Raw genomic sequence first — 20668 nt, forward strand, 5'->3', positions numbered from 1 at the left:
CATACAGATGGCAGGGAGCATCATCACATGATATTGCAAACTGACCATGCACTGCCAGAACAGACTTCAGGTGACTGCTACAAAAAGCATGAATTCAGTGGTTGCAGCTATCCAAATACTCCTCCTTTATTCCCCAGAAGGAACTGTAATGCAGAATGAATTAGACTTTGATCCTCCAAGGTCCTTGGCACCTAACTCCCCTAAGAGCAATATCTACTATATGTAGTTATCACTGATTGCAGTATTCTTTTTTTCTACGGTTTATTGGCCAGAATACTTTGAGGAAAAGGATTTAAACACATCCTTCTGGAACCAAAGCTTCCCTTGTCCAGACCAAATGCCCTAACCACTAAGTGATTATGGAGGTACATGGGGTTGTAGCAAGGCTTTATTTTCAAATGAAAGAAAGATATTAATATCTGTATTTAAATACTTTATTAAGTCCAGTAGATGGGATTTCTATGCTCCTCTTTCACATAAATTCAATGTTTAAGATACATGCTTTAGCAGGGAGTATGTGTGAGAAGGGGAAAAGTGGCAAATACTAAGCTTAGATACCCCTTTCAAGTTTTGGAGGCTGTTTCTGCCCATTCAGCATATGACTGTAGTGTATCACATCCTTCTGGATCTAATCTCTCTTCTAGATAGAGGGAATCTCAGCCCTACTTTGAATTTCAGTACCCTTGGTAAACACCTAACTTGAAGATCTGAGTATAGCAATACCTTGAGCCCTCTTAATCCTGGTCTTTCATGAATCCAGCTCCTAAAATCAAGTGTTGTTTGTAGTTATGAAAAATACCTCATTTCAGTATTGGAAAAGCAGCAAAAGCTTTTTGAGGCTACTTTGAGTAAGTTCTGTGAGTCAAATGTAACTAAAACCACTGTCCAAGAATTAGTATTATTTAATATTTATGAGATTATTGTATTTTTATATATGCTGGTTTCTAGGGAGAAGGTATGGCTATAGACATTTTATCATACTAAATTCATAACATATCAAAGTAAATACCTGATTAAAATTGGAAATACTTCTCTTTCAAATTATTAGTTACAAAGAAAAATACTTGATGAACCAGTTTCCATTGCTATGTCAATTTATGCCAGTGGTCTCAGCATCCTCCTGCAATCATAACTATAAGATAGGTAAGCATTGTTGTAATTATATTAGCTATGTTTATATTGGAAACCAGCAGATTTCTCATTTATTTTAATATTGATGAACAAATTTCTTACTTAATAATATAAAAAAATTAAACAAATTTATTACAAGCTACTACTTTCAAGTAGTGGATTTCAAAATCAATTGAAATTTACCATAATAAGAAATCTGTGGGAATATGAAAAAAAAAAAGTTTAATAAAATGACCAACAGTTAAATAAATGAACATTTGTTTCTCAAGTTCAAAAAAAATCTCTGAAAAACAAGAAAATACTTTTTTTTCAGATATTTGGTGAATGCAAAAAAAAAAAAAAATCAGGGTTTATTTCAAATGAATATCAATAACAACAAAACTTTTCAGCTTTAATGGAAAAAAAAAAAATAAAATAACACTAACATAGTTGTGTAAAAAAAAATAAAGAAAGAAAGAAATCACTGTTTGACATTACCAGTTTATAGAAGATGCAATTTTTATGTACTATATTGGCTGTTTACATGGGAAACATAGAATTATAGAATGGTTTAGCTTGGAAGGGACTATAAAGATCTCCTCCATATCCTGGGTGTCCAGGTCTACCATTTCCATCTGGAGAGGGACCGCATTTTCCCTAGTGTTTCTTTTATCATATTCAGTCAAAATCAGAGTAGTTGCAGTCCTTGCTGAGAGCCATAGGGAACATATGCAAAGCCTCCTCTCTCACCATTCTGAGTTGTCACAGGTGTTCCTTCATTTTCTGGGAAATATGACAAATCCTTCCTTCTATAGCAGGCTCTGCAGTTTCTGATGTTCTTTTAACTGTGTTTTCATCAAAACCCTGTGGTAAATTCAAAAAAATATATAGATATGTTGTAATAAGGTAATATATATATGCATTAAAAAAGAATAGAATAAAATAATTATATTAACTACCAATCACTTAATGAAATTAAATGTTGATCCAATTCTGTGGTGACTATTGTATATATACAAAAATCTTTAGAACCCAGGTTTATCTTATAACCTAGAAATCTGATAAATAACCCAAGCTTCACAATTTCCTATAATTTTGTCTTTTGCTCAATGAGAACTCAACACTGTAGAAGTTCAGATATCAACAGGTGAGCCTGACACCGGTCTCTAACTACTTGAAACTATGTCAGAATCCAAGAAATAGTATTTGCAGACTTTGTGCAGTGAAAAGCAGATAACATCTCTCCAGATTACAAAGACTATGAATACGGAGTGACCAGTTCAAGTTTTCATAGGATGAACTATTCTTCATTTCCAGATCTCTGCTTTCAAACTCATGTAGATGAGTTCAGCCTAAAAGTTAGTACTACTACCATGTTTCCTAGAGATTTCTTATATGTCAGTTACATATACTGCTGTTATAAGACATGACCCCTCAAATCTTCAGCTTGAAGGAAGAACAGTAAGCCTACATCTGCTGTCTTTTCCTCCAGAAATACCATTTACACTGTGTAGTGAGTACAGTATAGTTCTACATAACGCCAGTTCTAACACATAGGGTGTACATGAGCATGCAGTGCCAGGGAGCTTTTCAAGTGTTAAATACTCCTGCTGATCCACAGACTGAGAACACGCTGGATATTGTACAAAAGGAGTGTGGTAATAAATCATTCTAATAGAAGAAAATTATCAGTGAATTTGAATGATATGACAAGAGGAGAGAGAGAGCACCCTCAGAAAGAGAAATATTTTTTGAATCTTCTGCATGAGGAAAAAGACTTTACATATGATGTGGTGATAATGAGGAAACCAGTATGGGATTCAAAGGGAGAATAACCTGACTTGACCTGTATTCACATATCAGGGAGCCCATTAGAGAGCCACAGCCCACTGTTCTTATGAGCCATTTTAAGTAACATATGGGCTGTATTAGCTTTGGACAGACTACAAATAGGATGACTCTCTCCTGTGCCCAACATATCTGCTGCCACAGGATCAATAAGAAAAAGTAAGAAAGACATCAATTAGGCCACTTATATTACCTATCAAAAGGTGCTTATGCTAGGAGTAGGCCCAGCAGAAAGAGGGTTGCATTTTTTTCATTGTCTTTTCAAAGAGAGGAAAAATGGGAATAAAGCATTTCACACAGCTGTAAGGAGATAAAGAAGCACGGCCAGTCAACCTAAGGGAGGATAGTGAAAGAAAGACTTAGAAGGAAAATGAAGGACTTCTGTTTCTCTTCTGACGTTTAAGGCATTTACTTTTCATTAGAAATCAGGTAATTGTTGCATTATCTTGAGCTCTCTATTGTGAAATAGTAATAGTGTTTCTAGGTTTTGTTCTGTGGCTTTGACCTGATTTCCTTAATATTGTGTCACAACAAAGCCATCTACTCCCAACAGAATTTCTGAAACCTTTTAGGACATAGGTTATAAATTACTTTGGAAAAATTACAAATAGGAGATTTTAACTAATGTGAATGGTTTGACACAGACTTTTTTGTACTTTTCAGCAGAATCCACAGGAACAGGTGAACCTTTGTCTGTCTTATGTAATTTAGATCTATAAAAATGATTCCAACTTTATTTACTTTCCACACCATCCTTTGGATCAGAAATATAGCTGCTTAGCCTGGAATGTCAGGTAGACTCTCCTATCCTATTCTGGAATAGATTAAAACATATTTGATACTGCATCTACTATAAAGTTATTTCTCTGTCCCTCAGTACAACTGGTTTGAAAAAACACATTCAGAATTTCCTGTCTGTGAAGCAATACAAATTCTAAATAAGTGTCAAAATTGCAGGTTTGCAAGGTGAGTTGTGTGATACAAACAGAATACATCATTTTATTCACTGTCTTTTAGGTGTAGGGAAAAATAAACACAATGCAAGATAGCCACCATTAAAATATAACATAAACTGTTCATTTAAGTGCAAAAAATGTCAATGACAAAGAATAATGCCTCACTTCTCGAGCATTATGTATGTCCTTGGCTAAAGGAGAACTGCTTTCTGGACTGTTAAAATAATTTTACTGACTTCTTAACCTGCCTGTAAATAAATTCAATTTTTTATTTTTTTTCGTCTATATTTCAAAATGGGAACAGAAGTGCAGTTTATTGTTACAAAAATAAGAAGTATACATTTCACTGTGTGCAGTCCATGAGTAGATAGCAAAAGTCTCTTAAAGAGAATAATTTTTAAGTTATTATAATCATCTAAAGAATTTCTTAAATCAGAATCCTTCCCTCCTCATAACTAAATGGTCTTCTGAAAGGAACAGATTTGTTCAAGTATCACTGGGAAGAACCTAAGGAAAAATAAATAAATAAATAAATAAATAAATAAATAAATAAATAAATAAAAGAGGGAGCATATTTATATTTATGGCTGTAAAGACGAAAAACTTGGGTAGGATTTTTCAAACCTGACCAAGTAAATTGGGACTTAAAGTCTATTCCTCTCTAAAGTATACCAAAACTAAAGGGTGTAACCTTCCAATATGATCTTAGCTCTCTTTAAAGCTTACTTTTCAGTGTTGATATTATTATAAATTCTAACTTTTGCAAAAAGATGTTAGTACTGATGCTTATGAGATGCAAAGAAAGAAAAGGAGATAGTGAAACTGTCAAGGTATATCAGTAGATCTGCACCCTGCAAAAGCAATTTTGTCACAGACTCTTTGTGAAGGTAAAGAGGGGAATGAATCAGAAAAAGCTTTTGTCCCCTAAAAGCCTTATATGCTAAACCCAAGGCATAGGTATGTTAAAGCCACTTCCTTACAAGGGGACTGGAATTTCTAAACAACTTGACCTCTTAAAAAATATTTTTTACTTCCTCCCTTTTCATGTCCCTTCAGAAACCCATCTCCACACACCTGCAGGCATGATCCCCTCAGAAAAATTAACTAGGAATAGCGTTAATGTGTCTGAATATAGTAGAACATATCTGAATATGTGTATCTGAACCAGTTTTTATCTGAATATCTGTACCTAAATGTAATGTTAAAGGTACAGCTCTGTGAACTTATAGGGTCAAGTAATCAGAAGCTGCCACAGATCTTTCCTTCAATTTCTCAGCTGTAATCTAGTAAAGTTCCCATAGACTAACTTCTGGTATTTGATATATTTTATAGCTTTATTTTTATTATTCAAGTTCCCAATAATCAGATTGAAAGATGATAATAGCAGACAATTCTCTAAGAGAAATCAGAATCATTCTCATATATGTTAGTTCTATAAATGTGCACACTTAAATGACTATTTCAAAATTATTTTGAATTGTAAGATTGCAAAAAGCATTTTTTGTTAAAACTATCCTTTTCTTCCTGATTTATTATAAATATTTTATTCATTGGAAATGTAAGCTAAAATTGCTTGGAGCTACCTTCTTAAATAACTTCCAGATTGAACATGTACATTTTGCATGCAAATAGGACTGAAGAATTGTGGCTACAAATAGCTATGCTTAATTTGAATATGCAAAAAATAGTATTTGCATATGTGAACTCTACTAGAAGAAGAGTAAGATAGTTTAAAAAACAGACTTGATATCTGAGTTTTCTAATTTTCTGCAGGATGGCAGGAATATTTATCAAACCAAAAACACATAGGAATATCAGGAAATTAACAAATTTGAAAACTGGTGACAAAAGAGGAAAAGCATAGAATTATAATCCAGTATACTCTCATAATTCAGCAATTAAGACACCTGTATTTTATGGAAATAAAGCTTCGTGAGCATGAATATTTCTTAGAAACTATAAATAAAAAAAATAAAAATTATATATGGTCTTTGAATTTTTATTGAGTCTCCTATAAGTCTGTGCCCCTGTTCTTCATCTAGACCAAGTTCAAATTCTATTCCTGCTACGTAAGGAAATCTGGATGTTAAGAAGACAAATGTTGGAGAGTAAAAAGGAATAAATCAAATTAATGAACCATCCAGAACAATAAATGCAGTAAGAGGCAGACTCAGAGCAAATAAGACATTGCTCAACACACTCTTAAAATAATAAAACTTGTAAGATCATACTTGCAACAAATATCCGGAAGGGAAGGGAAGGGAAGGGAAGGGAAGGGAAGGGAAGGGAAGGGAAGGGAAGGGAAGGGAAGGGAAGGGAAGGGAAGGGAAGGGAAGGGAAGGGAAGGGAAGGGAAGGGAAGGGAAGGGAAGGGAAGGGAAGGGAAGGGAAGGGAAGGGAAGGGAAGGGAAGGGAAGGGAAGGGAACTGGAAAAATTACCTAAGCCAACTGCCTGATCACTTCAGGGCCAACCAAAAATTACAGCATGTTATTGAGGGCATTATCCAAATGGCTCTTGAACACTGACAAGCAAAGGGCATCAAGCACCCCTCTATGAAGCCTGTTCCAGTGTTGGACCACCTTCACTGTAGTTTTTCCTAATATTTTTGTATATAGATAGAACAGACCAGATGATCACTCTAGAGGTTTTCCATCAAGAACTGGGTATCTGTAAACTCATTTTCAAGAACTTCCAGCAGTTGACTTCCTGGAACTCTGACTGCTAGCAGTGGATCTACAACAGGGAGGATAATAAAATGATTGTGCATAGCAAAAAGCCCTGCTGGGTATACTCAGTTTGTATATGGTTGCAGAATGGTTCTGCAATGGGTGCAGAAGTCATTGCAGAAAATATATTCCCTGTAGGATTATTCTTTCATGAAAGTTTTGCTATATGATACATTTTCCCTATGAAGGATTTAATTCCAGCTGTGGTTTGAGGTTATGCTAAGCAAGAATATGTCTAAAAAAAAACCTGTTCAACTAACAGTGATGAAGGAGTTGATAATGCAAAGATGTATACACATACTGTACCATACATACATGTGAGGTGAACAGTCATAGAAAACTAAGCAAGAATACTGATTTAATGGTGTCTATAGTTACAGTGTTTGGATTTTATTTTTTTAATACAGCATACAGGAATGTATGGAAGCCAAATCTTTATCTTAATCCTTTCCATCATAAAATAACAATACAGCCATCTTAAAACTAAAGCCATCTGGGTACCAGGTTAAAAGTAAACAAATAAACAGCATATTAGCTAGGAAGAACAGGTAAATTGAGATAGCAGTGCCACCAAAATTGATTGTCTATGAAGATCTGAAGAAGCTTTCATTTTGTAAATAGTTTGGTAGCTTTTTGATTTAAAGCGTATTTGGCAAAACCAATTGCTCTGCAGATTTAGTTAGATTAAGGTTTTATCCATGGGAACAGAAATGTGTTCTCAGATTGCTTCTTATTTGATTGGGGAATGGAAATAATCACAAAAATATGTTGCTTTTGAGACTACAACCAGGATTTCACCCAAGCTGTCTTGTCATATTACCGTACTGCTGTACTTAACTAAGTATCATTCTTCACTCTTACCATATTTGTTCTACAAACACAATATGCTTGATTCCTGATTTGGATACCATATACTTTAAAAGACAAAACAAAACAAAACAAAAAAAACACTACTCGCGGAGCCAGAGAGTGCAGTAAAGTAGATCTTTTAAGTAATGGGAATCACTGCTACAGTCTAAACTATAAATATAAAACTTTCAGAATATGTGTTCATATACACACTAGCATGTATGTTACATAACCTGAAGTGGCTAAATTATGTGCTTAGTTCACAAGTAACGTGTTAATACGTATTGATATTGATAAGCATTAGACTCATTTTTAGTATTTATTTTTAATAATTTTCCATTCCTAATTACTTCAAAGGTTTATTTTGCAGTTGTTTTTTGCTTGTTTGTTTGTTTTTGTTTTCTCTAATACAACTGTCTCAGAATGTTTTAAACTTCTTTTGTTTCACAAATTCCTAACTTCTGGATTTGTTCTTATTCAGATATCTTGGAAGAGCTATTCCATACTAATAATTCCATACTAAGTAATTAAGACATATTTTCAAGGTTAACTTTAATATATTCAAAACATTTTCAATTATTAGAAATGTTTAAATGATGACCAATTAACTAACATCACTATCAATGATCTAATTAAAATTGTCTTGTGAACTCCAGAGTCTGCTCAGTGGTAGAGAATATGGCAGATAAAATACTACAGCACAGCAAAGAATGATTTATAGGAATCCACCTGTGGTTGTCTTTAAATGGTTTCACTCCTACATAACAGAGAAAATAGCTTATTTAAATTTAATACATTGTCAGAAATATTTTTATTCACAGTGGGAATGCACTATGCAATTCAACAGTGATAACTACATACTGGAATTTAAGTGTGAAGCTCTGGGGACAGGAGTATTACAGTAAAATATTACTAATAAAAATCTGTAATAATAAAGGAAATTCTTAATTATGGACAACGATCTTTTAATTAGAAAGTCCCAGCATCTATAAACCAGAATGGTATTGATTGCTGCATTCCTTCACTGTCATTGCTTTTAACTGTTGAATTAATAGCTATGTCAAGGATAATTTAAATTAATTCATGTTAATCCATGTGCTACTCATATGATTCACTTACCCCATAATTCATATACTTTTACCCACTAATTCTCTCAAGAATTCAGGAGCTAACAGACAGAGGCGTGTCAAGGGTACTGTTTCTTACTAAGAACTTTCCTATATTCTCAGATATAGTGATATTTTAGGGTAAAACTGCATAAATTAAAAGATTTCTAAATTCACTTTTAGGTGAGCTTAAGGTGACGTATTGTAATAGTAATCAACTCATGGATACACTAGAGTAACATTCCATTAAAAATTAAACTGAAACAATTAAAAATAATAGGCCACATTCCTCTGTGGTCTAAGTCTACTGAAGTCAGTAGAGTTACATCAGAAAGAAATATGGATCTCCAGTTAAAAATAAATCTAAACTATACTTCTAAAGGCAGCAATGTAAATACATTACAGAAAATTGTATCTAGAATTATGCAGAATATAGGACACAGAGCACAATTTGGGGGGCTTCCCACCCTCTAAGTTCACATTCAGATCAGAAAATCATAGAATCAAAAAAATCAAAGAATAGTTTGAGTTGGAAGGGACCTTAAAGATCATCTAGTGCTGACAGAAACACACACCTTACTATGGCCATGGAGATACCTCCCACCACACCAGGTTGCCCAAAGTCCCATCCAGCCTGGCCTTGAACACCTCCAGGGATGGGGTATCCAGAGCTTCTCTGGGCAACCTGAGTGAAGAATTTCTACCTAATATTTAATCTATACCTACCCTCTTCTAGTTTAAAGCCATTACGTCTTGTCATATGATTATGCTTTACACCCCCTGACAAAGAGTCCCTCCCCACTTTCCTGTGTGCCCCCTTTAGGTACTGAAAGCCTGATATAACGTCTCCCTGGAGCCTTCTCTTCTCCAGGCTGACCAACCTCAACTCCCTCAGCCTGTCTTCATAAGTGAGGTGCTTCAGCCCTTTGATCATCCTCATGGCCCTCCTCTGGACTTGTTTTAATATTTCCACACCCTTCCTGTGGCAGGGGCCCCAGAGCTGAATACAGTTCTCCAGGTGAGGAGTTATGAGAGCAGAGCAGAGGGGGAGAATCACCTCCCTTGCCCTGCTGGCCATACTGCTTTTGATGCAGCCCAGGATACAGTTGGCTTCCTAAGCTGCAAGCACATATTGCCAGTTGATCTTCTCATCAACCAACACCCCCAGGTCCTTCTTCTCGGTGCTGCTTTCAATCCATTCTCTGCTCAGCCTGTATTTTCACCTTAGGATTGCCCTGACCCAGATGTAGGATCTTGCAATTTTCCTTGTTGAACCTCATGAGGTTCACACAGGCCCACCTCTTAAGCCTGCCCTGGTCCCTCTGGATGGCATCCCCCCCCTCCAGCGTGTCAACCACACCACACACCTTGGTGTCATCAGCAAAGTTGCTGAGGGTGCACTCAATCCCACTGTCCGTGTTTCCAACAAAGATGTTAACAGAGCCTGTCCCAATACTGACCCCTGATGAACACCACTCATCAATGATCTCCACTTGGATATTGAGCTGTTGACCACAACTCTTTGAGTGTGATCATACAGCTAATTTCATACCCTTCAAGTGGTCCAACTATCAAACCCATACTCCTCCAACTTAGAAACATGGATATCACTTGTTATTTGCTCTTTCCCTATCCAACAATGCTGTAACCCATCATAGAAGACCACTGGATTTGTCAGGCATGATCTTAGTGAAGCTGGTGTTCACCTGTCACCTTATTTATTGTAATGTGCCTTAGCACAGTTTCAAGGATGATCCATGATTTTGCCAGGCACTGAGGTGAAACGGACTGGCCTGTAGATCCCCAGGTCTTCCTTTTTTCCCCTTTTAAAAATGGGAGTTATGTTCCCTCTTCCAGTCAGTGGGAAAATCACCAAACTGCCATAACTTCTTAAATATGATGGCTTAGCAACTCATCTGCCAGTTCCCACAGGACCTATGGATGCATCTCATCATGTCCCATGGACTTGTGCAACTTTAGATTCCCTAGTTGGTCTCAAACCTGATCCTCTCCTACATTGGTCTGTTCATCATCTTTCCAGTCCCTGCCTTTGCCTTCTGGGGCTTGGAACTCTGAGGTAGAGGCTGAGGAAATATTTACTTCACCTTAAGATAAAAAGTTTATATTTAATGCTCAGTCAAATAATTAAGGTAAAAAGTCTCTCAGCTTAGTATGACTTTATTTTCTATATTGAGCATGAAATAATATGAAGGGGGCAGAAATAAAAATTCTCAGCACCCCTCAAAAAATAAAAATTAAATACTATAACAGAATCACAGAATCACACCGACTCGCAGAATGAATGAGGTTGGAAGGGACTTCTGAAGATCATCTAGTCCAACCCCCATGCTGATCAGGATCACCTAGGACATGTTGTGCAGAAAGGCATACAGGAAGGTTTTGAATATTTCCAGAGAAGGAGACTCCACAGCCTCTCTGGACAACCTGTGCCAGTGCTCTGTCACCCTCACAGTAAAAAAGTGCCCTCTCATATTCAGCCAGAACCTCCTGTCCTTCAGTTTGTGCCTGTTGCCTCTCCTCCTGTCACAGGGCACAACTGAAAAGAGACCAGCACCATCCTCTCAACACCCTCCCCTCAGATATTTACATACATTGATGTCTCCCCTCAGTCTTCTCTCTTCTAGGCTAAACAGGCCCAGCTCTCTCAGCCTGTCCTTGTACAACAGCTGCTCCAGTCCTCTCATCATCTTCGTAGCCCTCCTGTGGACTCACTCCAGTAGCTCCATGTCCCTCTTGTACCGGGCAGCCCAGAGCTGGACACAGCACTCCAGGTGTGGTCTCAACAGGGCTGAGTAGAGGCGGAGGATCACCTCCCTTGACTGCTGGCAACGCTCTTCTGAATGCAGCCCAGGATACCATTGGCCTTGTTGTCCACAAGGGCACAGTGCTGGCTCATGGTCAGCCTGCTGTTCACCAGGACTCCCAGGTCCCTCTCTGCAGAGCTTCTCTCCAGCAGGTCAGCCCCCAGACTGTGCTGGTGCTTGGGGTTATCCCTTCTTAGGTGCAGGGCCCTGCACTTGCCTGTGTTGAACTTCATGAGGTTCTGCTTGGCCCAGCCCTTCAGCCTCAGTTACAGAATCCTGCATAAAGGCAGCAGAGTCTTCAGTTCAAATCCTGGTGCTGGTGTAGTCCCTGAAAACATCCCTGAATATTCCTCTTCCATGAATTATCCCAGAGGGTTCTGGATAATAAGCTGCTTCTGCAGAGGATTTAATTGCCAAGCCCACATACTTATTAAACATGAAATAATGTTAGCATGAGCAGAAGGACTATTTCATATGACTATTGGTGTGTACACAGGCAGTTTTCTTAGGGAGACAACTACTTACTGTAAGAACTTTTCATTTTCATGCTATATACCTTTTTGCTTACATGTACATGTAGAACAAGAGTGGAAAAACAATTTTGATTGTAAGGAATTATATTTACTTCCTAAAAATTTAATAGTTTCTGAGTTTTGCAAAAAACTAACCAAAAATAGTAAGAACTGAAAAAAGTCTAACGTACCCTTCCACCCAACTAAATCCACAGACGAAAGGACAGACATTTGGAAACACAAAAAGCACACATATAAATAAATAAATAAATAACAATAATTTAAAAATAAAATAAAGAAAGAAAGAGAGAGAGAGAATCATCTATTTGACATATCTTTGTTTTCCCTGTTTATTTTCCTGATAATAAAAATAAATAAATAAATAAAATAAATAAAAATCTTGCACTTGCTTGGTGATCCTAAAGGTCTTTTGCCTTACACATATGGGTACTTGCCAAAAAAAATAGTTTCTACATAACAATTTGATAGGTTAATATACTGCTATTTTCAGTAACCAGTTTTGTTGTCTATTAGTTCTGAAACTATTTGTCACAATCTCATTTGTGAGTCTGAACACTTGCTGCCCACATCAAAAGCAAAGTCTGTTACATCTGAAGAGTCAATTATTCTGTTTTATTAAATAGTGTTTCCTCCCAAAAGCACACTTTGTATGGTTTGTCTGTTAATTCTGAGGCAAATTATAGGCCAAAACAAAAATCTTATATAGACTTAAACAGTTTTGGATTTACTTCTCCTTTAGAATAACAGTCACACAGCTGCCATAATTAGCACTTAAATTAGCGATTAACTGCATTCGTTTTTAAATAAGCTACTGTTCAGTGATAATTTTTACATTTAGGTACCATGCAGCTAGGAGTATATTTTCCTTTTATTTGATTTCTTCAATTTTGGAATATAACTTTTTTTCTTGACTCATTCCTGAAGAGGATACTCCACTTGTAGAGAGGAGCTCTTGGGGAGAGGGTACCAAAGTGCATCTCCTACATCCTATGTATCCTATGAAGACATACAGACATACTACGGTACAGCCCTAACTGGGACTGGAAGAGGGCCAAAGGACAAACTTTACAAACAGTGTTTTTTTTTTCTGCTGTGACAAAGGGTATACTTCAACCCCTGGATCCAAACAGATTCTACCCATCACATCAAGATTTTAGGCTCTGTTGACAATGCAGAGACCATGGTCTGTATTAAGTTAAGAACACAAGGTCCTGCCTGTGTTCTTATAATCAAAAACTTACAGATGACCCCACACAACTGTGCATAAACCAACAAACAACAGGTATTTATGAAATTCAACTTATCTTGTATTTATTTACCAAAGACTGCAAGTGGGCAGAACATTTAAAAAGGGAATTATGTTTTTCCTTCATAACTACATTTAAAGCTGATGGATTTAAGCAGTGTCCATGAAAAATAATAACTGGATTAAGGGAATCAGGCTTCTTTATATCTGTAGCAAGCACACAAAGGGAAAACCAACCAAACAAACAAGCAAAAAATACACAAGCTGTCCCCATTTGATGCACTCTTCTTTCTGTTCATCCATATTTCTAGTTTCCATTTCACTGCTGAATTAATAAAGCTTTAGTTTGGCATTACCTCAAAATAAATAAAAATATTTACAGATAAAACAGATGAACAATGCTTAGAAAACTCCATTATTTTACAAATGTCATTGGCAGGTGTTCTCTGAGTGGAAAGCAAGGGAAAAACAACAACAAAAAAGCTACAATCAAAATGTGGACTTGTTCTTTTGCTACATCCCACTGACTTGCATTTTCTTATTTTGACCTTCACTGCTATATATCTGCTCTCTTACCACTTTCATTTCACTTTATTTTGTAATTCACAAGTACTCTCTATTGCTGTTCAGCTTTTTTTCACCCTGTTTCTTCATGTTAGTAAGTTTCTTCATTTTCCCTTCCCACCTTTCTTCCCCAATTTAAAAAATATTTTTAAAAGTTGTACAAATTCCTGGAATATTTAATAGACTAATACTTCTGTCAAATCACTGCCCTGGTACTATGTTGAAAAGAGCACTTCCAGTAAATTAATGTTAAGAAATGTTGCTTTCAAAAGTACTGAATCTGAAAAGCAGAAAAGATGCTGAAGTAGTGGCAAATACAGTGAAAGGATCTGTCTTTTGAGTTGATAAACTTCCATGAAATAACAAAATAAGACTAGGTAAGGTTGAAAAAGCATTTTTACCTCCTAAAAGAATATTTATAAGTGAATATTTCTTTAAAAACTAACATGATTTTTTTGTAATTCCAAAGAGGCACAGATAAAATAGAGTTGAACAGGACCTTGAGGAGTCTATAAGCCAATTTTCTGCCAAGAGATGATTAACACTACATTCATAATTTCTAACAGAAGATTGTCTAAACTTCTTAACAACCTTCAGTTAAAGTCTCAAGCAAAAAACTAATATAGATCTTCACTATCCTTACCATCACAAAAAATTTTCCACCTAACCTGATTGGTCTTGCTGAAATTTACTATGTTTCTATGATTCCAGATTTTTTTTCATTTTGCAGCAGCGTTTTGTATACTTGAGAACTGCTGTTATTTTCCCACTGTCCTCCACTTCCAATACCTTCAATCTCTATTGAGTTCCAGTTTTCTAACCCCCACTTCAATTGTTTTGTCCAGTGCTTTCCCTTCCCTTCAAGTGGCCCACATCTTCTTGAAGTGCAGGACTCCATATTCTACCAGCTAACCCAGCTTTTAAAGCCAAGGCTGAGTAAAGATTAATTGGAATTACTATTTCATAAATCTTTCTAGCTGCACTAATAGTTATACCTCATATGAGGTATTTTCTTCCTAACAGTTTCATTTTCAACTCAACAATAAAAATGCCTAGATCCTGTAATGCAGAATTCTACACGGCCTACTCTCATTTATGTGGTGGGTAACTTCTATCAAAATGCTGTGTCTTGCATGTTTCCTTACACAACATTTTTAAAGATGGCATCTTTGCTTTGCCATGATCCTAATGAATTATCATCTATCAAAGTCTGATTCAAATTCCATTCAGATTCATGTTATTTAACTGAACAATTATATTCCCAATACCATCATCTGGGTGACATAGAAAACTGCATTCAGTGTTAAGAATAACCCACTGATTACATCTTGAGATATAGTTCAAACTGGTTTAGCTTCCCTTAGCTTTGGCATTCCTCATGGAAAGAGGAAAGAAACAGTATATGCACAGATATTACTGCATAGTATGCATGTATTCCATAGACATATGTATAACATATATTCCGTAGGATTTCTCCAGTTCTGTGTGGTTACTCTTGGAGAACAAAAGTGGGAGTAGAAATCCAGCCTTGTAAGTCTATCATGCAAAATGTATTTTGTGTCTATGCATATAGTTCAATATAATTTTAAAATTATTTGTAGAATAAACCTTCCTCTCTCATCATGAGTTGTGGTCTTTGCAGGGAAAAATATGAATTTATTTATATATGCTGATTAACACACTAGCTTCAAAACTACAATTTCACCTGTCATTTACAAGAACAGAACATAAATCAATAAACCATTCTTTGAAAAAACAGATGGGAATGTGGACAGCAGAGAAATGTGTGATAAACAAGATGGAGAAAAAATAAGAACAAAGTATAGAGTAGAAAGGTAACATGAGAACAGAAGAACAAATGAAACATGAAAACAGGCCAATTAAAAAAACATGGAGCATAATTAAAATTAAATCAAAGAAGCAATAGGACAAAGTTTAAAACAGGAAACAAACAAAAAAAAAAGTCAAGAACAAAAATCTGTTGATGAAACAACATTGAAACTAAGCACTTACTTTTTTGCTTTTAAACTATAACTCAGCCTTATATTTTTAGTCATACATTCTCAAATCTTTAGCTCTTTATTGGCAGCACAACAGCTTCATGCGGGATTTTAAAAACATGCTTCCAGACAAAGATGAGATATATGTCTCTGAATCTCTGCAGCTTCTCCCACATGCTGCATCCTTTTTTTCAGTCTAAGGTTCATAAAAACTTTTTTTTTTTTTTTTTTTTATGTCTTTTAAATACATTGCCAGAAATATTGGCCTTAGTGGAACCCTTCCACTTCAGATTTCATGATTGTGTTTAATTCTTTGTTTAACTCTTACAAAGCTGTTTATCACACTATAATGCAAAGCCCAAATCAAAATTATTAGAAAGGGTTCTTCTGTCATCTATGAAATAGAAAGGAGGACAAATTAGAGGAGACAGATGCACAGCCAGATTCTCAGAAGTGCACAGCATTCGACAAGAACAGTTGCCGTTTTTGTTTGTTTTGTTTTGACTTGATAGTCATTAAATGTAAAGATAGAGGGAATATACTAGGTCAACAAGCTTGGTGCAAACAGATTGATAATTCCCAATTGAGAAAAAGTACAATATAGGAACTTGAAGTATATTCTTCTGTTAAGAACAATGTGATTTCCATCTACTCACAGCAGCAAACCTAAAAAGCTTGCAACGCAGAGAAATAGCTCAAAGTCCCTCACTGAAATCACTGTTCATTTGTTTCAACTCATATTGCATTTTCACATAAAAATTAACTGCTGCACCTGCCATGTACCAAAAGTAGATAAGCAAATGTTTGTGGTGTGTTGTAATGATTCTTAGATGAAAACCACATCATTTTCTGTGTGATTTGAGCTTTCACTTAAAGAAAATATGAAAATGTGGTTATTAAAATAATCTTCTAAATGTGAAAATTTATTGAATCTGCAGAGTAACAATCCAAATTATGACTCTTAAGAAGACGTAATCTATTTCTATTCATTTCAATAAAACATTAATTTCTAAGTGCAATAATGATAATTTTAAGAATCAACATTTTATCTTTTCTGAACATTTAACAACAGATAAACTGTAGTCAAAGTTTGCCTTGTAAGTCTACAGCTTCTCTTTCAAACTTGTAGGCAGTGAATGGTCATGATGGGCAGAACATTGGAGGTATAAAGTAGTCAGTAAAAGCATTTTCACAAACACCAAATTCACATAGCAGACAGAAGAGGTATCTAAGTACTGATGTCTCCAATGCATCTTCTAATTTTGAGCTGTATTCTCATCATTTTATAACACAAACAGGATTTCCAGTGTCCAGTCTGATTTAGCTTCCAGATTTTCATTAGGTCTCTAGCTTTGAGAGTTTTCTTTGAATCATTCCCTGCAACAGCATAATTGTGTGGTATTCATATCAGATACAGTAATTAAATTTTACTGTCTTTGATTTGCTTTTGAAATCTGAAAATAGTTGTTCTTCTTTAAATGTTATCAGATATTTGTTTGTTTTTTAATCTTAAAAATAATAATAATAATAAAATATTATAAAAACAATCTATCCACAAAAAGGATAGACGTTTGCATATAACATATAGCAAGAACATTTTTGTTGGCATAGCTTATGCTGGTTGATATCCCATTACTGAGCACCTGATCCATGATGAGTGTAAGACGGTATTGACAACTGACATAGTGACAAACTACTTCTTATCCTAACTAAGCCAGAAGTTTTATATAGGACTTTATTTCTGATAACTGCATAGGTCTACAGAGCAAACATGGTCACAACAATGGCTATGTATTTTGTCACCTATGCTTATTCTGAAAAGAATATGACTTTAAATGTTCCTCAAGATACAGTGGAAGGCCTCTGTATTGATCTAGGCATTTTTCCTATAGGAGCGAAGGCAATGAAGATTATATGCTTTTGGTATTTATGTGTTATTCTTAGGTTCTCAAAAGATTAGACTTTTTTTTTAATTAGTTTATTTTCCCTCACTACACAAGGGACAGCAATTTATACATTTAATATAAAACACAAACCCCACATATTTCTCCTATGCATCCATCAAAAATCTGCCAAACCACTGTATGCCAAACTCTGCATTTTCAAAGTAGCAAAGTACCTGTACATTTACAGGCATTAGTTTCTTAAACATCCATTTGACTAGAGCTGTATATTCTCACTCCTCTGTCTTACAGCTCCTCACAAGTTATGTTATTTTCTGTATCTATTCCTATTCTAATTTTAATAATAGCAATGCTTTACTTTGAGAGTTTTATCTTCACCATTCCATAAATAATGTACAGATTTTTTATGTATAAGAATTTATTCTAATATTTTACTACCCAGTCATTTATGAAAATTGTTATGGGACATTTTAGTTATGAAAAATTTAAATAATAATAATAATAATAATAAAAAAAAAAACAGATAGTTTATAAAAGCTTTTTTTGTGTGTGTGTATGCTTTATGACCTAAAATATATTTTTCTTGATTACATTACTCACACTCATTATTTTATTCTTCTTGATTATTTTATTTACACAAAGATTTATCTGTGGATTTCTTTTATCTTCTACTCAGTGTTTTGCTTTGTTTTTATGCCATATTTTCTACCTTAAAAAGAAAAAAATAAGGCAAATTTATACTTATTTGTTGCAAACATTGTGCTTTACTTACTGTACTAAAGCCAAATATAAATTATCTCATTGATACTTTCATAACAAGAAACTGGTATTAAACTTGTTATTTTCAGAATAATTTCAGAAATAATTGCTAATTTCTGCAGTTTGAAGACTTGTAAAGCTAATGTTGTGTTTGTTGTTTTTTTTTTTTTATTAAGTAGGCATTCTGTTCTTTGTTGTTTTTTTATTGTTTTGTTTTGTTTTGTTTTCTCATAACAGGATTGTCATTATTTTAATACCATTAGTATTATTTTGTTTTTTACTTTACATTTTTTAACAAAATAGAGAGGTGAAAGAAAAAAAAAAACTGATTGTATGGGCCATCTGAGATTTCCATGCCTTCAGATCCTATAACTTATGGGATAAATTTGAACGAGGCAGCTATCTGGCTACCTGAGTGCTCCCAGAAGTGTTTCCATATAAGCTCATGTTGCAATTGCATATGTAAATACATGTTGTAAAAGCAATAGAGAATGTGGAAAGATATCCTGGATTATCTGATTTATAATTTCTTTCATTCCCTGACTTAAGTAGTAGTTCTTAAGTGCCAAAAATCTCAGTGCAATAATCTCTAGCATCCTCAGGGCATAACTTATGCATCATATGCAGTGTTTTGCAACGCTTAAAGAAAAGGAACATAGAAGCAGACTAAAGCCATTTTGACATTTTGCTAGTTTAAGCTTGTTGTTTCACACATTTATATCCAGGAGCAACATGCCAATGGGCTGGCAGCTACAGACTTCCTGCATTTTTTTTCTTTATATTTCTACTGCCTGCAAAGCAAGATAAGCCCCTTCCTCAGTGTCTCTTCTGCTATATACTGTGTGGGCATTAGTTTCCTAAACTTATAGATTTGCTGAGACTGACACAACAAGCCTTGGAAAAATGTTGGTATTTTCTTTATAGTCTCATGTAATACAATGTCAGTCTTCACTGTATTGTTGATATAAATTTCATAGGACAGAGGTATCTTTGCTTTGAGAGATATATGTTTATTTGAGAGATAAATGTTTAAAACATTTTAAAAAGAGACTCACTGCATTTGGGGTCAAAAACACTGTATTGACTTTTAAAGAGGGCAAATATGATATTTTTTCTGTAGCGTGTTATTAGTCTAATAAACACAAAATGTACTGATGTGCAATCTTTGGTACAAATATTTCAACTTGGTCAGCACTGCATCACTGGAGGGTCTCTGGATTCAGGAAGGCTAAGGCTCGGTGATGGATCCATTAAAGACTTATTTATGAAGCTTGCCATAACAGCGTCTCCTGTGGTTTTCCTTTTCCTAACTTCCCAGCCTGGAGAAAACGATTAATAAAAAAGAAATGGGCACTGAAGCTGTGATTCTCAAATGCGTTATTACATTGTTATTTATGAAGGTTAAATATTTTTACTCCACTGGAGGCCTGGTACAAAAATTGAATACTAAACCTCAAGACCCTTCTGACCCTTCATTTTCAGGGAATAAAGTTTGTGCTCTGTTTAAAACATTCCATATTTACCTAGAAGGAAAGTCAGTTCACTTTTTTTTTTTAAACTGTATACTAAAGACATGTAAAAAAAAAAAAATCTGTTGTTATTCTCAATTTTTCATTTTCAATCTAACTTTAAATCTTATGCTTTATTTTTCTGCCCAAAGGAGATTATACAGAATTACTTTTCTTTCCTTTCTTCCAAACCTGTTTCTTGATTTTCTCTTCTGTATCTGTACCTATTTCTGTAGAAATGTCCTCTTTTTTCCTCCTCTGTTTCTTTGCCTCTTTTTCACTTTCTTGTTTTCTCTGAAGTCATCTCCCCACATTTCTCAGCTAATCAGCATCTGTCTCATAACTTTTCTAGTCCATTAAATTCTGCTCACCCTTGGGAAATATTACCAGAAACCAATGACCAGAGAAATAAATGGATTAGATAAAGATTACAACAACATGGAACAAAATAGATTCCCAAATAAAGAGTTAATCTCAGTTCATTTTTCTAGAATTACAGTGCAGGCTATGTATAGCAAAACCTAGATGTTTACTTGTATTTTGTTATGAGCAGTGGAGTTTGAATTCAACATCCTAATGAGCCAAGTACTGCCTGAATTTATTTCAAGGTCACCCACCCATGCTCTTCAGAGGATGTTGCAGGAGGGAGAAGCAAGCCTCTGCCTGTTGTAATCCATTAACCACTGCTGTCTTCTGCACCTCAGACTGAACAGTTGCCCAACACTCCTGCCTGT

Source organism: Netta rufina (genome assembly GCF_964035555.1).
Source record: "Netta rufina genome assembly, chromosome: Z".
In the NCBI taxonomy this organism is placed as follows: Eukaryota; Metazoa; Chordata; class Aves; order Anseriformes; family Anatidae; genus Netta; species Netta rufina.